Raw genomic sequence first — 21,125 nt, 5'->3', positions numbered from 1 at the left:
ATATTTTAATCAATTCAAATCAATTATAATTCAAGGTTTTATAATTCTTAACTATATGTTTTTAAAATAGTTATCAGTGAAGAAATCTCTCCTCACATTTAAATATGTACAGAACATTTTAAATGTATGGAATTCTAGAGAAATTAGGAAAATGATATTTTATAATCAGCTTCTTCCACCCATGACATATACAGCTATACCAGCTTATCTAAGTAAATTTATATGAAAAGACAGATTCATATATATTTACACAAACATCTGTCCAGAATAAATCTGAGGATGTCAAGATGTTGTAAGTTTTACATAAAAAAAAAAAAAGTACTAAGATTTGCCATGGAATTCTTGTAAAACTAAGCTCCTAAGTATACTTGCAATATGGCTTGACAAGTTTGATTTGCCTACAATTTTTGAGGAACACTCCACATTTATTACATTAGTCATTATCGCCTCATCATTACAATCTCTTTAAACATACCTGTACAATGTCTGATAAGTACTCAGAAGTCAGGTGACACAATTAGATTTTATGTATCACACAGAAAGATATAAGCCAATGGTATCAGTGCTATACAAAACTATGTAATTTCAACTACATAGTACATGAATATTCTTTGGTTACCTTGACTAGGATTATTACTAGAAAAATGAGAAATGTAAAAAGTACATATTTTTGTTATGATGTTTTGTTAAAACTGTGTAATACTTTAGAACTATACTGTTCAATAAGGTGGCCACTAGCCTTATGAGGCCACTTAAAAGATGACTAGTTCAAATTGAGATGTACTATAAGTATTAAACACACACTGGACTTCAAAGACTTAATACAAGAGGGAAAGTATTTTGTTAATGTTTATATTGATTACGTATTGAAAATATTTTGGTTATAGTTGATTATGATCCATATTATGTTTCTAATGGACAGTACCACTTTAGCAGGTCTTATATTTTCCTATGTTCCTAAGCCAAATGAAATGGTGCAACTAATAAAAATACTGAAGCAGAGGGTTAATTATGGAAGAACAAACATTCCAGTGTCAAATCTGGTAGATAAGCTTAGTAAAGAAAGTATAATATCCTGTCATTTTAGCTTCTACTTCATATTTTCAGTTTAAGGATGGTGGTAGAAGAAGAGAAGACCTGCCAAACTGCTGACCATCAATGTATAAAAAAAGAATGATGTGATGTAGTTACAAAATGCTTTAGTCCAGTAAATATGTTTTTAAAAAAATTGTCTGGAGCAATTTCATCAAAGACTAGTGAGGTCTGTGTTACTTCCTCATTGAGCTCAAAAGATAGCAACTTCAAAAAACATGCTTGGATCTAGAAAGGGATAAACTTTTTTCTATGGTGTTATTATAATTGGTTACATTCAAATTTTTAAAGTACATTTAAGTAATAACTACAGAGATCTGAGGCATTTAGTACACTTCAGAATATTCACAAAATAAAAAGATCAACATTATAAATTATTAGTAGGCTGCTTTTCTATTAGTCTTTTGATCGTATCATCAATGAAATTATTTTAAAAATCCTTTAATAAAAAGGGTTTATAGAAATAAGTAAAACTGAAAAAATTTAATTCAGGAAATGTAATTATTCATTTAGAATGACTAGACAACTGATGTTATACAACTAAAACACAAAGTTTGTCACACATTGGAATATGATTTTAATATAAACATGTTCTTAAGGTACTAACTCATTTTAAAAGTTGCTTTTTCATAATCATTCCTTTATAATATCTATCTGTAATACTGAGGCTAAAGATGAAATTGAAATATGAGTATCAATAAATAAGATGAATAAAATTTAAATCAATTTTTTATGACCTAGTCATGCTACTTATTTTTAGCCTTTTACAATTATGTAGGTTTATTCCTTTGCTGGTTACAAGTATCACATAGACATTACACATACACACACACAAAAGCAAAATAATAACAAAAAAACTTTCTAACCATCAATAGATGAGTGCAATGATATTCAGTCTGAGTTAATCTCCAGACATCCAAATTCATGAATAAAAATTCATCAGTTTTAAATACACTGAGCCTATTAAGCAAGAACAAAAGCATATGCACAAAAGAGCTTTTAATATATTTCAAAGCCCACAAGAGCCATGGTCTCATTAAAATTATAAATTACACAAACATGGAATGAAGATTCAAACTGCAGTGCAGCTAAGCAGATTACAGAAAACCCCGCGTTCCATATGATAACACACCATGGCCCTCCCAGATGGGGGCTTGGAACAAAAAGGCCATCACCACAGCTAGGGAAAACCTCCTTGTGATCTCTGGTTTCTGTTCAGCAGATGACAGCCAAATAATATGTTGATTATTCTGTTTGTGCTGCTAAGCTTGTAAGATGGAATAAAGCGATATGATCTATTGTGAACCCAATGCTAATGTGTTGCTCCACTCATAAATAATATACTGAATTTATTTTCAAACTATCTCTTATCTGAATTTCAGTTTTTAAATGCATGAATTAAAATAAAAGCCAGGATAAAATAATACTTAATTTGATGCTTTAAACTAAAAAATGCAATTGGCAAGTGAAAAATATCTAAATGCTTAGTGAAGAGTTATTACAATCACCTTTCTTTAATTTCAGCACTGTAATGGGAGACAAAAAAACACTTTTAAATAGGCAATTACTTTTATTAGGAAATATAAATATAAAATTAAGTAATATAATAATCGTGAAGTTAATAATATACATTATGGACAAGATAAAAACTAAAATATCAGGGCATGCAAAAACACTTTTCTACAACATCATAGCCCATAATCAGAACATATAGTGAATGCATTTTTGAACAATAAAAAGAATAATTGAAGACCTCATAAATGTTCATAACTTGCACAAGAAATCTTACTTAAAATTTAAAAGAAGTTTATAAAAATAATTTTCAAATAGCTAGCATTTTATTTTGATTTGGTGACAAAAGTTAAAACCTAATTTTTCCCTCAATTTAAAAAAAAAGGTATATTTAAAATCCTAAGCTTTAAAGATGATGCCCAAATGAAGTAACAGGGATTGTGTCTGTGAATACAAAATTATGTATTTCATGAATAAACATACTTATGAATACTATTGCTTAAAATATTAAAAATCATAACATTTAACTCATCACCCCAAAATTCCTCCCTTAATACTCTAGTAGACTCTCCTTAAAGGCAAACAAACAACTGAAGTAGTACATTAAAACTGCATATAAGGTGAACATGAATCAACACACTGTTTTCTTCAGGGAGTATTTTATAGACAGTACATAATTACGGTCATCGGCCTAAGTCCACTTCATTTTTTCTGTCTCCAGATACAAACTGAGTCCAAAAGCACTGCAAAACTCCATAATATGTAAATACAGACTGAAATTTTAAATCTAAAGGTAAAGCAAAAATGCTTTTAAAGAAAAACTAACAAGATAAAACATTCTTGAAGTAGATAAATATTTCTTAAACAAGAATTAAAAAGCACTAAACATCAATGATGAACTAGACTACTTTAAAGACATAAACTTCTGTTCATTAAAAGCACTATTAAGAGAGTAAAAAGAAACCTCATAGAAGAAGAAATAGTTGAAATAACTATCATCAATGAAGAACTCATATTTTGAATATATAAAGAACTCCCACAAATCAAAGGAAATGACAGATAGGCTAACAGAAAAGTGGGCCAAAGAAGTGAACCAGAACTTCACAGAAGAAAATAACCAAACAGCCAATATATATATGAAAAAGTACTTGACTTCATTAATTGGGGAAATATAAAGTAAAATCGTTACGGTATACTACTTTGTACCCACCAGAATTGGAAAAATGAAAAAGATGGGTGGAAAAAAACGAGTGTTGGAAACATGTGGAGCAACTAGAACTCTCTCGCATACTATAAATATAGCCTGATACAAACATTTTAGAAAACTGTTCGCCATTGTTGCTTAAAGCTGAACATATATATGTTGCTGACCAGTAATTTTGCTCCTAGATATATCACCAAAAGAAACGTGTAGATACATAACTCAAGAAATACATATTAGAATGTTCATAATAGCATTATACAGAAACCACGCAAACGTCCACTAACAGTAGAATGGATAAATAATAGTTACATATTCACAACTACATGCAGCAATAAAAACAAACTACAACTATGTAGATAAATCTTAAGACACAATGTTGAACAAAGGAAATCAGACACCAAAAATTATACTGTATAATTTCCTATATATAATACAAAAACAAGAAAAATGAATCTTTCCTATTAAAATTCAAGGCAGTGATTATCCTTGTTGGGGGAGGGGACATGGTGACTGGAAGGGTGCATGAAGGTGTCTTCTGGAGTGCTGATAATGTTCTTTTACTTTATCTGGGTGCTGGTTATATGGGTATATTTGGTTTACAAAAAATTCATTAGGCTATCCACTTACAATGTGTGCACTTTTCTGCATGTGTAGCTTTCTTTAATGAAGGCACTTTTACATAAAAATACACAGATGTACAAAGATAGTCAAAATCCTTGTCATAAGAAATTTAGGAACTGACATGTATATAATCTAAGGGAGAAAACTGAGGGTTCTTACTGTATCTATTTGAATAACCAAATTTTCAACTACATAGTTAACTTCCTGGATGCTTATAAATGGAAGACATTTCTAACATTCACCCTATTATCTTCCCCTGATCCCAATCATGTATTCAGAGATATCCAGTCTTCGTGTTGGAAGTAACTGATATTGCTATTATAACACAGCTTTTAAAATAGTCTCAGGACTGAAGATTTGCCTTTATATGTGGGAAACTAAAGTGGTACAGAATACAGTATACAGAATATATGCTTGCCGTTTTTGCTCTTCCTCCCAAATTTCATAAGCATTAGTTTGTTAATCATGAATGTGTATTACTTAATTTAATAGCATTCCTTGAAAACTTTCATTTTAATTTTTCAATGAAATTAAAATATAATTTACTTTAATAACAATACCATACACATTAAATAAAGCTTCATGATAATCTGATAATAAAATATACATCTCATATCTCCCAATTAAATATTTCCCTTGTTTCCATACTAGAATCAATATATGATTTATAATACTTTTTTTTTTTTTTTTGAGATGGAGTCTCGCTCTGTCACCCAGGCTGGAGTGCAGTGGCGCGATCTTGGCTCACGGCAAGCTCCGCCTCCCGGGTTCACGCCATTCTTCTGCCTCAGCCTCTCTGAGTAGCTGGGACTACAGGCGCCCACCACCACACCCGGCTAATTTTTTGTATTTTTAGTAGAGACGGGGTTTCACCGTGGTCTCGATCTCCTGACCTCGTGATCTGCCCACCTCGGCCTCCCAAAGTGCTGGGATTGCAAGCGTGAGCCACCGTGCCCAGCTAATACTTTTTTTCTTATATTGAAAAGATGCTTTAAGAGATAAGCTAGGAAAGATCATCCAAAGATTATTATAGTTCATGTTTAATTTGTATAACAAATATTTATTTATTCACTGCTTACTATCTGCCAGGCTCTAGGGAAAATAGAATAAAAATAGCTAATTTTACAGTAAATATAGCAGGCTTGCCCCTTTCTTTCACTCTCATTTGATTTACAAATAAAACTATTTTCAACTACTAACATATTAACATATTCAAAAGTTAAAACTAATCTAAAAGATATATATAGTAAAAGTCCCATCTTCCCTGTTTTCTTCTTCATCCCCACAAAGATTCAGATTTTGCATAAACTTCCAGATTTTGTTATGTAAATATAAGCAAATATGAATATATGGTTTTATTCCCCTCCCAATTTACACAAAAAGTACCTTACTGTACATTGTTTTGAATTCTGCTTTTTCCAAATAACAATGGTATGTGAAAAACTTTCCAAATTTTCATATAGAAAAAAAATCCACTTTTTTTAACAGCTGTAGAGTATTTCATTGTATAGTTATGTCATAGTTCATTTAACGAACACGTTGCCAATAGACACTAAGGAATTTCCAATCTTTTGCTACCACACACAAAGCTACAATGAAAACTCCTATACATATGTTATTTTTAAGTACACACAAGAATTTCTGTAATAAATTCCCAAAATTGGTACTGAGATGAGGTAAATGCATTGGTCTTTTTCTAGAAATTGCCAATTTGCATTCCACAGGAGTTGCATCATTTTGCACTTCCACAACATAATGCATCTCCGAATTATCCCGAAAAAAAGCTATTCCTCTCTCCGGGCCTCTAAAATACTTTGTTTATAAGGCAATTTCCAACAATGTGCTCACCGCAATAAACTACATAAAGCTCTTGGTTTTTTTTTTCCCAGATGCAAATGTAAAATTTGTTGACTTAGTAAGGTTAAAAGCAAATAAATTTTCAAATTAAAAAACAAACCTCATATAAACTCAGTAAATCAGCATATTAATGCCTAAATGTGCTGGGATAGCAACTGTTTGTCTTTCTAATATCTCCTGTGCTCCAAAAACAAATATATTCCCTATTCCAGTTTTTTAAAAAAATTCACATTCAATAGTTTATAAATGTATACGAAGTCAAATGCATTTCACTTCTAAATGAATGTTTTCCTAAACCACTTAAATGTTTTCATGAAGTCAAATCTGTGTTACTTCTATATTTTTTAAAGCCATAATTTCAAAAGTGATTTAACCTTTATAACTGCCATTTTTAACAGGTAGTATCTCTAATGTATTATTTTTATTTCAATATCTATCCTATCAAATATTTAATAATTAGAAAACAAACACCAAGTCCACTGGACTTCCTATTTGAAGTCATACTTAAGTAAATCAGTTTCAATAAGCCTACAACTGTTTAGCTGGAAAACATGTAAATGATCATATTTATTCCCCAAATAAGGATACGCAACCTATGTTGCATATGTATTAGACGGAAATCAGTCGGTCAGACAGAAATCAGTCTGAGGTTATCTCAATACCCTGTAAAAACAAAGTGGCTAGACTAGTTGCTGATGCCAAAATGAATTTTAAAATGCTAGCACACATTCTCTGCTCTTATAGTCAGCAGATGTGAAAGAACCATACTTAAGCTCTCACCTAAGTAATACACAATGTTAGGCAAATGCGTTGATTTTAAATATGAGTCAAACAGAAGGCACTGACAACAAAAAGCAAGAATACCTAACAAATGTAAAAGAAAACAAAACAAATGAGAAAACACATCACAGTAGCTCTAAGGACAAAAAAGCTTATCAGGCTAGGATAATTTAGAAGAAAACAGTCCAACATAGCATACAATTCCGAGGAAATCACTTTAATTCTGTAAAATGACTGATGTTCACAGTAACAACTCAGAGCCATTATAAAAAAACTTAAAAGTGTATTCTGTTTAAGAGAACAAAGACGTACGTTTTTCTGATGAAGTACTCAAAGTAAAATGTCTCAGTTAAAATCAGAATATACAGTGGTTGCCCTTTAGAAGATGAACTGTGATAAAGTGCAATAACATTATGGGGGCTTTAGATGTGCAAATTTTTTTTCTTGTAATGACCTTTCCTTGCGATAGACATGCAACTTTCTATGCTAAGCCAGTTCTTAGTTAATAGCCAAAAGAATATCTGATTTTTTCTGCAAGCTATTTAGGCATATTTTCACTTAAATGACTGCAACACTCAAGAAAAGTCCTGATTTCATTTTACTTTAAGCTGTAACTGCCAAAGTAGATAGGTTAGTCTGGTTTCTAGCTCCAATTTGCTAAATGGCCTTGTTCAAGGGACTCAGTCTCTCTAGTCCTTAGTTTCTTCATCAGTAAACTGAAGGAGTTATAGAAGGCATGACATGTTACTAAATAGAATAAGTGTGCTAACAAAGTGAAACAAAGAGTTACTGCATTAGGTCCTGTATCTACATCAATACTATAACTAGATCTATCTATATGTACTCTATATTTAAACTATCTCAAACTATATGTCACTTTACTATATATGTAAGGCCTACAATAAAAGAAATGATAATCATTATAGAAACTTCCCCAACATTTAATATTGTTACTGTCAGGATATAAACAAATGTACATATGATATGTAACCAGGATATTTTTTAAAACACATTCTCAGCAATGTCATCAAATACTAGAAACAACTCAATGATCTACCAACAGCAGAATGGATGAATAAATTCTGGCACATTTAATTCAAAGAGATAATACATAATAACAAAAATGAATGAAATAAAACTACACATAACTACATGGATAACTCTTCAAAACATAATACTGAGTAAAGGAAGAAAGAATACATGATTCATAAAGATTAAAAAGAGGCAAAAAAAGTAAACATACTGCTTAGGAATACACATAAAGTGACAAAGTTATATTAAAAATTGTATAAATAATTACCATTAAAGTCATGATACTGGTTACCTCTAAAGAAAAGAAAGTATATCAAGAGTTTCTGGGATGCCAGTAATACTCTATGGTTACAAAGATGTATGCTAATTATTTAATTTATAATTATTCATTGTATTATATATTTATGTTCCTGTATCACATTTTACAACAACAAGTTATAATTATATACTTTCTAAAATAATACTAATATATTTTTATAAAAAGGAAGGATTCCTTTCTGCTGTCAACAATTTCCTTGATCTACATTTCTAATTTTTAATGCAATATTTTAATAATGAAGAAACAAGTTACTATGCCTAATTCTCCACAATCCTAATTAAAAGTAGATTTCAGAGGCTTACGTAATAGCTACAAAATAATACCAGGCCTTTAAATAATATAAGATCAGTTATCCTGCCAGATCTTGGCTTAGCAGCTCCATGTTGTTTCTGTCTGTCATTCTTCTTTTCAAGAAAATGCATGCTCATTAATTCCAAATGATATTCAGGTAATAATTTGAGGCATGCTGCATTTCAAAAAATACAATAGCTTAGCCCTAAGGTAGGAAGAAACACACTTCTAACTTTCACACATTTTAAAATAATTTTAGGAGCACTTGTCTATGCATACAACATGAAGGTCCATGATAGGCAAGTCACAGACACTACAGATGAAACCCACACTATGAGTACTAGAAAACATGATAGCTAGATTATAGCATAGATATACAATGTCTAACGTAAATTATACTGGGGCAGTTTTATATATTTTCTTTGGAAAAACAAAAGTACAGGGAATGGAAATTATTACAGAACACTTAACAGTAAACTAACTTACATTACAAAAAAACCCCACACAATTTACAAAATCCTCAAAGGTTCACCACCTAGAAACATCCTTCAGTGTGTACAGTTATTCCAACTTTTAGATGCCGCTCAACGGGAAGCAGACAATGAAATTTTGAAACAAGACTATCAGTACTTTCATCAGGCTCCAGGTATCAACATGATGGCAATGATACAGCACCTTTATAATAGTTGCTTTTGTTGCATACTATTGGTTTTTGTGAATGCAGCCAAAGATTCCCCTCCTTAGTGGGTCCAACTAACCAGTTATTTGCCCATCTATTAAGTGCCAACTTTACAAAATTACACTGTGTCCAGCAGGGAGCAGCATTACAACAGTCATAAGAGTTAAGTTGAACATGAAACCGACAGAAGAAAAAGGAGGAAAAAGCCCACTTACCATAGGTCTGTTCTATAATTCATTCAATTTTTAGGGAAGTTGCAGGGCTTCCAGAAAAAAAAAAATAAAGCATGTCTCAAAGCATAGGTGGGTGATCCATGATTTCAGGAATCCTAAAGCAGGAAATCAAAATTGTATTAGTTGAAAGCTATTTTCAACCATATTGAGTTGAATTAGTAGTATATACTATGACTGAATGACAGTTGTAAAGGTGCATCTTCCTCTTAATGGGTCCATGAGATCTTGAATTCAGGAATTTTATGACGCTTTGGAAAAAATGACTTAAAAAAACAGAGAATATTAAAGTCCTTTATCCATCAGAGAATTCAGGTCAAAGAAGAAAGTAATAGCTAATAGATTATATGAGATCAACTAGAAAGAACTATTATGGTCCAAGAGTTAAATGAGTTGACAGGGCAACCATCAACAGTTCATTAAACTCTTCTAGACTGAGATATAGAAAGGATACAAACATTAACTTCTACAGGTCAGCATGAATACCTGAGGTTAATTTTAAGAGCAAAAAAGCAGTAGAAAAGCAGAATACAATACTAGTCATATAAGACTAAATTAGATATGTACTGAATATAACGAATGTGTGATACTGTAAAAAAAAACCTTGTGACCAGTTATAATACGACGAAGGCAAAACAATACATCCACTGACTTGGATGTCAAAATCTGCCTCATAGTCAATTATAATAATTCTATCTTAGTTCTTATGATTAAGAAAATAAGTGTTATTTTTTATTTTTTTATATTTATTTATTTATTTATTTATTTATTTATTTATTTATTTATTTTTGAGACAGAGTCTTGCTCTGTCACCCAGGCTGGAGTGCAGTGGCACAATCTCGGCTCACTGCAAGCTCCGCCTCCCGGGTTCAAGCCATTCTCCTGCCTCAGCCTCCCAAGTAGCTGGGACTACAGGTGTCCGCCACCATGCCCAGCTAATTTTTTTGTATTTTTAGTAGAGTCGGGGTTTCACCGTGTTAGCCAGGATGCTCTTGATTTCCTGACCTTGTGATCCGTCTGCCTCGGCCTCCCAAAGTGCTGGGATTACAGGCGTGAGCCACTGCACCCGGCCAAAAAGTTTTATTTTTATTTGAAATGTTAAAGTTTGCTTTGTGTGAGTTTGCATGTGACTTTTCAGTGTCTGCCACAAAAAAACTTTTGCCTTTAAAACAATATATGCATATTCACTTTTAAATATACATAATTGCATATATCTATATAATATACAATATCACATATCAATGTTATTAATACATAACATTTACTTGAAATTTAATTAATATGTAAAATGATTCCTATTTTCTGACAAAATGACACAAGCAGTTTAACTTGGGCGAATGATATAAAGAATATGGTTTCATTCTAATAATTACCATCAATTTGACTGAAGCTGAAAGAAACTCTGATATATTAATCTTCTACCCTTTAGCAGTAAACCATTAGTTGCATTACTTATCATCTTTTGCTCTCCTTAGTCTTCTTATCTTATCTCTTGCCTTTGCTTTTACACATTTCACTTTTCTGATAATTCTTCATTTCTGCCAGTCTATCTTCCTCCTCTTTTGTAATGCATTTCTGTATCAATTCAAATTTTTAATTCAATCTTCTCTCTTTATGACGCTACCGCTTTTTTTCTTCTTTTATCCCAGTACCTTTAAAAATGAGTTTTCTCCTGTAACAACAGTCTGTTTAAATATATCGTTTCATCCACTTACAAGCACCATGCTTGATCTTAAAAATCTTAACAATCTCACATAATTGTAAGACACAACTAAATATACTTAAATTATATTTGTTATTCATAAAAATTTTTCCTCTGAGTTATTTAAGAACTTGCTAAATGTTTTTAAATTCGATCTTGAAACACGCAAAAATTTCAAGGAAATCTAATCTCACATCTAATCTCTAATCATTCCAAAAAACTAGAGACAACCACTATTCTAATTAAAGAGGTAATTTAGGATCTTACTACATTGATGTGAATAAATATTGAGTAACCAACTTCTCTAAATCAACAGAACTTTAGAGCTATTTATTCACATATGTGTATGCATGTAATGTGCACTATCCACATTAAAAAGCAAAGGTTCATGCCTGTAATCCCAGCACTTTGGGAGGCCGAGGAGGGTGGATCACAAGGTCAAGAGGTCGAGACCATCCTGGCCAACATGGTGAAAACGCGTCTCTACTAAGAATACAAAAATTAGCCGGGCATGGTGGCACGCGCCTGTAATCCCAGCTACTTGGGAAGCTGAGGTAGGAGGAGAATCACTTGAACCCAGGAGGCGGAGGTTGCAGTGCACTCCAGCCTGGCGACAAAGCGAGACTCCATCCAAAAAAAAAAAAAGCAGTACATTAAATAACCCCCTACTTCTATATATATTATAAAGTCTGAGATGAAAAATGATTTTCCTGTTCAGCATTCTCTAATATAAACATTAAAGGTATTAGTACGTTGTAACATAATGCCAAAATAATTATTCACAAGGCTTGAAATTTTTTAAAATTTGTACATAGATTATACAATACCATTTATAATATAATTACCTAAAAAGAGACTATAGTGAGTTGAGAAATGGTCCCCCTTCCTGCCTCCCCTACCCAAATTTATGTTCAACTGGAACCTCAGAACATGACCTTATTTGGAAAAAGGGTCTTTGCAGATGTAATTAAGGTAAGGACCAATGTGAGATCATACTAGATTACAAAGGGTCCTAAATCCAATGAGAATGTCCTCATTAGAGACAGAAAAGGACATAGGAAGACACAGAGAAAAGAACAATGTGAAAATGAAGTCAGCCTGGAGTTACACTGCCTCAGGGCAAGGAATAACATGCCACCATAAGCTGCAGAAGCAAAGAAGGATGCCCCCCTAGAGTTTTCATAATAAATATAGCCCTGCTGACAATTTGACTTCGTATTTTTGACCTCCAAAATTGTTAGAAAATTAAACTCTGTGTAAGTCACCAAGTTTTTGTTCATTTGTTATGGTAATTTTAGAGAACTAACATAGATTTTCATACCAAAAACTGGAGTGTTGCTGTGATAGATACCTAAAAATAGAAAAACAGAAAAAGCCTAGGTTGCCTTGAAGAAATTTTTGGTAGAAAAAGAAATCTTAAGAGAACTCTGCTGAGGGCTCAGAAGGAAGAGAAGAGGTAAAGAAAGCTATCACCTTAAAGAATACATACATTATCATGAAGAGAATGTTGACAGAAATAGGAACATTAAAAAGGTTTCTGATGAACTCTCAAGAAGGAAATGAAGAATATGGTATTGGAAAGTAAAGAAAAAGCAGTCCTTGTTGTAAAGTGGCAGAAAACTTGGCTGAAATGGGTTCTACTATGTGGCGAAAAGTAGAACTTGGTAAGCAATTAACTTGAATATGTAGCTAAGGAGATTTCCAAGCAAAAGTGTTAATGGCGTAGACTGTTTTCTCTAGGCTGCTTACAGTAAAATGTGAAACAAAAGAGATAAATTGAGGAAGAAATTGTTAAGCAAAGAAAAACCTATGATTTGGAGATTTCTTAACCTATCTGAATTGTAAAAGGTGCTAAAGCATGCTCTGGAGAAGGGCCAAGGATGTGGCTGAAAAACCTTTTCTGAAGTGACTAGGTATGTGACTAATGGGTCCAATCAATCTTTTCAGCAGAAGCTAGAAATAGAGATGAGGTTATCCAGGAATGATCTTTGAAGAATTCTCTTATAATGGCGGAGATACTCTAGACATACATGGGAGACCCACACATTTTAAAATATTCAGTAAACCATGCTATAAACACAGGCGCTGTCACCCAGGCTTTGTTGTTCTGTCTATAAAGAACAGGCAGAGTAGATTTAGTATAATTCTTAAGGGCCTTGGGATTTTCATAATGGTAAATGAGCACTGGCTTCAACTTAAAGACACCAGTTGCCATTATCCCCTTAGGAGAGTGAGCCTGTCCTGAGAAGCTTCAAAGCCAGGCATTGACTTCTCTCCAGCTATGAAAAGTCCTAGATAGCATCTTCTTCCAACAGAAGGCTGTTTAATCTATATTGAAAATTTGTTACTTCATGTACCCACCTATATCAACTATCTTTGCTAGATATAGGTAACTTGCTGCAGCTCGCCATACACTTTTACGTTATGGCTTCTCTCCTTAAACCTCATTAATACAACCTCTGCTATCTTTCAAATGTTCTGCAGCTTCCTCACCTCTCTCAGCCTTCACAGAATTGAAGAAACAGCATCTTACTCTGGATTAGGCTTTGACTTGAAGGAACATTGTGGCTGGTTTGATCTATCCAGACAACTCAAACTTTCTCCATATCGGCAATAAGGTCGTTTCTCTTTCTTGTCATTCATGAGTTTATGAACTTTTCCCAATGCATTCATAGCTTAACTGTTTGGCAAGAGGCCTACCTCTTGGCCTGTCTCAGCTTTCAACAAGCCTTCCTTGGTAAGCTTAATCATTTCTAGCTTTTGATTTAAAATGACAAATATGCCATGCTTTCTTTCACTTGAACACTTAAAGACCACTTTAAAGACCACTGTATGGTTCATTTTCCTAATTTCAATACTGTTATGTCTCAGTGACACAATGAAGTGTATAGGGAGTGAACAGGGAGGCCAGCGAAGGAGAGGAGGGGGGATAGCTGGTTGACAGAACAGTTAGCACACATACATTTACTGATTGAGTTAACATTCTTATATGGGCACAGTTCCTGGTACCTCAAAACAATTACAATAGCCAAATCAAAGATCCTGATCACAGATAACCATCACAGATATAATAATGATGAGAAAGTTTGAAATATTGCAAGAATTACCAAAATGTGACACAGAGACATAAAGTGAGCATGTACTATTGGAAAAATGGCACCAACAGACTTGCTAATTGCAGGGTTGTCACAAATCTTCAAATTGTAAAAAATGCAGTTCTTCAAAGCTCGATACAAGGAAGCACAAATAAGATGATGCATGCCTGTAGTTTTTCTATAACAAATGTTAAGGGACCCTGAAAAGCCAAAATAATTGTATTACTCCATTTTCATGCTGCTATAAAGAACTGCCAATTAAACAGAGGTTTAATTGACTCACAGTTTTGCAGGTCTGGGGAGGCCTCAGGAAACTTACAGTCACGGTGGAAGGAGAAGCAAACATATCCTTCTTCACATGGTGGCGGGAAGGAGAAGTGCCAAGCAAAGAGGGGAAAGCCCCTTATGAAACCATCAGATCTCAGGAGAACTCACTCACTATCACAAGAACAGTATGGGGGTAACCCCCCCCGCCCCCGCCGCCATGATTCAGTTACCTCCTACCAGTTCCCGTGCACGGTATGTGGGGATTATGGAAACTGTAATTCAAGATGACATTTGGGTGGGGACATAATCAAACCATATCATTCCACCCCAGCCCCGCCCAAATTTCATGTCCTCACATTTCAAAACACAATCATGCCTTTCCAACAGTTCCCTAAAATCTTAGCTCATTCCAGAATTAACCCAAAAGTCCAAGTCCAAAGTCTCATCTGAGACAAGCAAAGTCCCTTCCACCTGTTAGCCTACAAAATCAAAAGTAAGTTAGTTACTTCCTAGATACAAGGGTATAAGCATTGGGTAACTACACCCATTCCAAATGGTAGAAATTGGCCAAAACAAAGGGGCTATGGGCCCCATACAAGTCCAAAATCCAATAGAGAAGTCTTTAAACCTTAATGTTCCAAAATGATCTCCTTTGACTCCATGTCTCATATCCAGGTCACACTGATGCAAGAGGTGGGCACCCACAGCCTTGGGCAACTCCGCCTCTACGGCTTTGCAGGGTACAGCTCCCCTCCTGGCTGCTTTCATGGGCTGGCTTTGAGTGCCTGCAGCTTTTCCAGGTGCACGGTGCAAGCTGTCAGTGGATCTACCATTCTGGGGTCTGGAGGACCATGGCCTTCTTCTCACAGCTCCACCAGGCTGTGCCCCAGTGGGGACTCTGTGTGGGGGCTTCAACTCCACATTTCCCTTCCTTGTTGCTCTAGCAGAGGTTCTCCATGAGTGCTCCACCCCTGCAGCAGACTTCTGCCTAGTCATCCAGGCTTTTCCATATCTCCTCTGAAATCTAGGAGGAGGTTCCCACACTTCAGTTACTAACTTATGTGCACCCACAGGCCCAACACCACATGGAAGTCACCAAGGCTTGGGGCTTGCACCCTCTGAAGCAATGGCCCAAGCCATACCTTTGACCCTTTAAGCCATGGCTGGAGCTGACACAGCTGGGATGCAGGACACCATGCCCCAGGACTGCACAGAACAGAGGCAACCCTGGGCCCTGCCCAGGAAACCATTTTTTCCTTCTAGAGGCCTGTGATGAAAGGGCTGCTGTGAAGGTCTCTGACATGTCCTAGAGGCATTTTCCCCATTGTCTTGGTGATTAACACTGGGCTCCCTGTTACTCATGCAAATTTCTGTAGCTGTCTTGAATTTCTCTCCAGAAAATGGGTTTTTCTTCTCTATCACACAGTCAGGCTGCAAATTTTCCAAACTTTTTTTTTTTTTTTTTTTTTTGAGAAGTAGTCTCACTCTGTTGCCCAGGCTGGAGAGCAGTGGTGCGATCTAGGCTCACTGCAAGCTCCACCTCCCAGATTTACTTACGCCATTCTCCTGCCTAAGCCTCCCAAGTAGCTGCGACTACAGGTGCCTGCCACCACACCCGGCTAATTTTTGTATTTTTAGTAGAAACAGGGTTTCACTGTGTTAGCCAGGATGGTCTCAATCTCCTGACCTCATGATTCACCCACCTTGGCCTCCCAAAGTGCTGAGATTACAGGCGTAAGCCACTGCACCTGGCCCAAATTTTCCAAACTTTTATGCTCTGTTTCCTCTTGAACACTTCACCGCTTAGAAATTTCTTCCACCAGATACCCTAAATCATTTCTTTCAAGTTCAAAGTTCCACAGATCTCCAGGGCAGTGGCAAAATGCCACCAGTCTCTTTGCTAAAGCATAGCAGAGTTACCTTTGCTCCAGTTCCTAATAAGTTGCTCATCTCCATCTGAGACCACCTCATCCTGGACTTCATTGTCCATATCACTATCAGCATTTTGGTCAAAGCCATTCAACAAGTCTCCAAGAAGTTCCAAACTTTCCCACATCTTCGTGTCTTCTGAGCCTTCCAAGTCTCTAGGAAGTTCCAAACTTTCCTACATTTTCCTGTCTTCTTCTGAGCCCTCCAAGTCTCTAGGAAGTTCCAAACTTTCCTACATTTTCCTGTCTTCTTCTGAGCCCTCCAAACTGTTCCAACCTCTGCCTGTTACCCTGTTCCAAAGTACCCTCCTCCACATTTTCAGGTATCCTTATAGCAGCACCCCACTCCCTCAGCACTAATTTACTGTATTAGTCCATTCTCATGCTAGTCTTAGGCATGCACAAAGAACTGCCTCAGACTGGATAATTTATAAAGAAAAGAGGTTTAGTTGACTCACAGTTCTGCAGGGCTGGGAAGGCCTCAGGAAACTTACAATCATGGCGAAAGGACTTACACACACTGATTTCAAATGTTGATATTATTATTTTAAGCCCTGAGCCAAAATTTAGTACAAAGTTATAGTAAGCAAAAACGTGGTACTAGCATAATGACAGATCTATAGACCAATGGAATAGAACAAAGAGCACAGAAATAGTGTTGACATAAATGGTCAAGTGATTTTTGACAAGGGTGCCAAGACCATTCAATGGGGAAAAGGCAGTCTTTTCAACACATAGTATTGAGAAAACTAGATATCAACATAAAAAAGAATGAAGTTGGACTTTTGTCTTACACCATATAAAATTAACTCAAAATAGATCAAAAACCTACATGGAAGAGCTAAAACTACACAACTCTTGATTGGCCATGATTCATTGGATATGGCAACAAAAACAAAGGCCACAAAAGAAATAAAAATATATAAACTAGACTTCCTCAAATTAAAAACTTTTGAGCAACACAAAATACTATCACAAGGAGAAAGTATTTGAATATCATACATCTAAGTAAGGGTCAAGGTCCAGAATATATAAAGAACTCCTATAACTCAAAAACCCGTAAAAAAAAAAAACCAAAACAAAGCCATTACTCAATTCAAAACCGGCAAAGGTTTTCAAAAGACATCTCTCCAGACAAGGTATACAAATGGCCAATAAGCACATGAAAAGATGTTAAACATCCCTAGTCATTAGGGAAACGCACATCAAAACCACAATAAGGTAACATCATATGCATTAGGATGACTATTATCAAAAAAAGAGAAAATAACAAATGTTGGTAAGGATGTGGTGAAATTGTAACCCTTCTGCACTCCTGGTGGGAATGCAAAATGGTACAGCCAATGTGGAAAACAGTTCGGTGGTACCTTAAAAAATTAATCATAGAATTTTCATATAATCCAGCAATTCCATTGTATGGTATATACCCAAAGGAAATGAAAACAGAGATTCAAACAGATACTTCTATGCCAATGTCCACTGTAGCACTATTTACAATAGCCAAAGGTAGAAACAAGCTAAGAGTCTATCAACAGATGAATGGATAAACCAACTGTGATATATGTGTGTGTGTATATTATAAATGTTATCTTATATATGTTATAATTTACATATGTAATCTGATATATGATAATCATATAATAGATAATCCTATATATAATATATATTATACATTATATAATCTATATAATTTTATATATCTAAGAGTATATTATATGATAATCTTATATATTATATCTGATATCATATATGATCTTATATATTATGTAATACAATCTTATATATTATATACAATGATATAATATGATATATCATCTATTATGTATGATATCATATATATCACCTATTATATATGATTTATATATGATAACCTTATACATATATTATGATAATCTTATATAAGATTGCATATGTTATATATATGTGTTATATATTATATATATACACACAGATGGTCCCTGACTTAGCAATAGTTTCACTTACGATTTTTAACCTTATAATGGGTTTATCAGGGTATTAAATATATTTTCAACTTATGGTATTTTCGACTTACATTGGGTTTATCAGGACATAACTCCATCATAAGTCAAAGAGCATCTGCAATAGATTATTCAGCCATAAAAAAATGAAGTTTTAATATATGATACAAAATACATGAACTTTGAAAAACATTATGCTGTGAAAAATATTATGCAAATATTAACAAGAATATTGTATGATTCCACTTATATGAGGTGCTTATAATAAGTTGGCAAATTCACTGAGAGTAGAATACAGGTTATTAGGGGTTGAAACAGGAGAGAATAACAAGTTACTGCTTCTTGGGTACAATATTTCTTTTCTTTTTTTTTTTTTTTGAGATGAGAGTCTCGCTCTGTCGCCAGGCTGGAGTGCAGTGGCGCAATCTCAGCTCACCGCAACCTCCGCCTCCCAGGTTCAAGCAATTCTCCTGCCTCAGCCTCCCAAGTAGCTGGGACTAGAGGCGTGTGCTACCACGCCCAGCTAATTTTTCTATTGTTGGTAGAGATGGGGTTTCAGCATGTTGGCCAGTATGGTCTCGATCTCTTGACCTCATGATCCGCCTGTCAAAGTGTTGGGATTACAGGCGTGAGCCACTCCACCCGGCCAGGTACAATATTTCTTTTTGAATGATGAAAAAGTTTTAGATACAGTGGCAATGATTACACAACATTGTAAGTGCTTTTAATGTGACTTCACTTATACTTAAAAACGATGAAAGTAGTGAATTTTATGTTACGTATATTTTTATCACATATACCCAAATTTTTTTAAAGGGCTCAAAACCTTGTGCCAGTTCAGAGGGCAGACACAAATACTTCAGTTACAGAATCAAAACTGGGCTACTGATAAGCAGTAAAGTGAACATATTCTAATGCTCAGTGAGAGAAAAATGATCCTCATATATGATGATAATCGATTAATTTTCATGTGAGTTGATTTAGGAAATGTTAATAGAAAAAACACAATTTGCTTTATATTTTTAAAAAATTCAACCTTAGAATACCAAATGGACTATAAAACTATTTTCAAATTTTTAATTTTGACTAATGGAAAAACTGCAATACCAAATGACCTTTAACGTTATTCTTTGAACCTTTCACTTTGGGGAATAAAAAATATAATAAGCAGAACTATAAAATTAAAATTCTAAAGATTTTAAGAAGGAAATATTTTTAAATTACAAAGGATTCTGTTTCACCACTGGACAACACTGTTACAAAGTTCTTTAATCTGGGTTGAAACTGAAATTTCTATGCCCTGGAGAAACAAAGAGGTCTAATTTTTTTTTGACAGGATTAAAACAAGTCTTATGAAACTCAAAATCTTTCACCGCCCAGCTACCTATGTCTCAGTTACCATCTCAATTGCTTTCCCATCACTTTTTCTCACCATATTCATCACTCTGAATATATACCTATTTTAGCAGGGCAAATATGCTTCATGTTTTATGCTAATATCCATAAATCGGCTACATAAAAAGCTACCTTGAGGAAGAAACTAAGCCTGTATTTGGACTGAAGTGGAAAATAGTGGATAAGAGTATGAATTCTATAGTCAGACAGCCTAGCTCTATTGTGAATCCTAGATCTTCCACTTACAAGGTTTCTGACCTAGATAGAACAAGTTACTTATCCTTTATGTGACTCCATTAACTTCTGAACACACTCATCTATAAAATGTGTGAGGATTAAATAATATATATAAAGCATTCACAACATTATAGGGACTATAATAGGCATTCAACAAAAACATTACTTAATACAATTAATCACCAATACATCCATGGATAGAGGAGTGGAGATACTGAAGAAGACACTAAAGAAGATACTTTACATTTCAGTTTTACCATGTGCCTTTTGATTCAAATATCATGCCTAAATGGGATTCTGGTTCAAAACTGCAGATAAATTTACTGCTACTCTCTTCAAAAACTACAAGGAGGGCTGGGCGAGGTGGCTCACACCATAATCCCAGTACTTTGGAAGGCCAAGGTGGGTGGATCACGAGGTCAGGAGATAGAGACCATCCTGGCTAAAATGCTGAAACCCCGTCTCTACTAAAAATACAAAAAAATTAGCTGGGCATGGTGGCAGGCACCTGTAGTCCCAGCTATTCAAGAGGCTGAGGCAGGAGAATGGCGTGAACCCGGGAAGCAGAGCTTGCAGTGAGCTGAGATCACGTCATTGTACTCCAGCCTGGGCAACAGAGTGAGACTCCGTATCAAAAAACAAAACAAAACAAAAAACACTACACTGAAACGACAGTACATTTTAAAAAATAAATAGAAATAAACGCTGAGAAAAGGAGTGAAAGGCACACTAGAGATTTTGAAGAATTTCTGGAAGACCGGGCATATAAAATCATAGTGATAGGCTGAAAAGAATGGAGCGAATGACAGTCCAGACATGGTTAGCAAAGTATAGTTCACAGGGCAAATCTCCCAGCCCATCACATGCTTTTGCATTTTTTAAATGGCTGAAAGAATAAAGCAGCA

General features: G+C 34.6%; 1 protein-coding gene across 4 annotated transcripts in view; it reads right to left on the bottom strand.

The window, feature by feature from the left end:
• IMMP1L (inner mitochondrial membrane peptidase subunit 1) overlaps nt 1-21,125 on the bottom strand; it is a 90,793-nt gene that overhangs the window by 59,492 nt on the left and 10,176 nt on the right. For 3 of the 4 annotated variants that reach the window (XM_058424542.1, XM_058424541.1, XM_032166353.2), the window contains exon 2: nt 9,603-9,715. The exons of the other annotated variant lie outside the window; for it this stretch is intronic. The gene's annotated coding sequence lies outside the window, so the exon portion shown is untranslated. The remainder of the gene's footprint in view (nt 1-9,602; nt 9,716-21,125) is intronic. 4 annotated transcript variants of the gene reach the window in all.

Source organism: Hylobates moloch, unplaced genomic scaffold, assembly GCF_009828535.3.
Source record: "Hylobates moloch isolate HMO894 unplaced genomic scaffold, HMol_V3 SCAFFOLD_11, whole genome shotgun sequence".
Classification (NCBI taxonomy): domain Eukaryota; kingdom Metazoa; phylum Chordata; class Mammalia; order Primates; family Hylobatidae; genus Hylobates; species Hylobates moloch.
This window is presented reverse-complemented; position numbering and strand designations above follow the sequence as displayed.